Genomic DNA, 1,330 nt, shown 5'->3' with positions numbered 1-1,330 from the left:
GTTCCTGCTCTGAGCACCGGGATTGAAGTGGGAGACGGTACGTGCAGCAAATCCCTGGGGTGTGGGAGCACTGCGGGGAGGGCAGCTCTCCTACCGGGGTGTGCAGTGGCACCGGCACACCCTGCGTGAACAGAGGTGGGATTGCACAGCCCTGCCATACTGCTCAGATGGGAGCTGTGCGTCAGCTCTCCTGGGAAGTACTCAGGATTCACAGACTGCAGCTTAGATACAGCTTCAATCACCATCAACGCACCTGTGCCCCCTTCCACAGTGTTAAAAAAAAAGGTGATTTTTTTTTCTCTTTTTCAGAGAAATTTATTTTTGTAGCAGCTTTTGCATGATACTGTGATACTGAGTGAATTGAGCATCTTGTTAGAATAATCATGCCACACCAACTACTACTGTTGTAATGCGTTACTAGATTTTAGTGTCTAGCAAGTACAAGCCTGAAAGTAGGATAGATACCTAACGCATCCATGCACACAAAGCCCCTCCTTGCCAAGTACAACTTTAATCACTTTCATACTTGCTAAATGCACAGATATCTGCAACAACTTCTGCATTGTCATGTCTGCCCACACAATTCTGATACAATAAGATCATAGGATCATAGAATGGTTTGGGTTAGAAGGGACCTTTAAAGATCATCTAATCCACCACCCTCCCACCATAGGCAGGGACATCTTTCAATAGACTACGTTGCTCAAATCTCCATCAACCTGACCTTGAACACTTCCAGGGATGGGGCATCCACAACTTCTCTGGGCAACCTGTTCCAGTGTCTCACCACCCTCATCATAAAATATTCCTTCCTTATTTCCAATTTAATTCTACCCTCTTTCAGTTTAAAACCATTACCCCTTGTCCTGTCCTGGTAAAAATTTTGCATTGTTCTTACAAGCCCCCTTTATATATTGAAAGGCCACAATAAGGTCTCCCGGGAGCCCTCTCTTCTTCAGGCTGAACAACCCCAGCTCTCTCAGCCATTCTCCATAGGAGAGGTGTTACATCCCTCTGACCATCTTTGTGGCCTTCCTCTGGACCTGCTCCAACAGGTCCATGACTGTCCTGTGCTGAGGGCTCCAAAGCTGGATCCAGGACTCCAGGTGGAGTCTCACAAGAGTGGAGTAGAGAGGGAGAATTACCTCCCTTGACCTGCTGATCACACTTCTTTGGATGCAGCCCAGGATGTGGTTGGCTTTCTGGGCTGCGAGTGCACATTGTTTGCCTATGTCCAGGTTTTCATCCACCAGTGTCTGCAAGTCCTCGGCAGGGCTGTTCACAGTCCCTTCATCCCCCAGCCTGTATTGATACCAGGGGTTGCTGCAAC

The sequence above is a fragment of the Pterocles gutturalis genome, unplaced genomic scaffold (assembly GCF_000699245.1).
Source record: "Pterocles gutturalis isolate BGI_N339 unplaced genomic scaffold, ASM69924v1 scaffold27436, whole genome shotgun sequence".
NCBI lineage: Eukaryota > Metazoa > Chordata > Aves > Pterocliformes > Pteroclidae > Pterocles > Pterocles gutturalis.
This window is presented reverse-complemented; position numbering follows the sequence as displayed.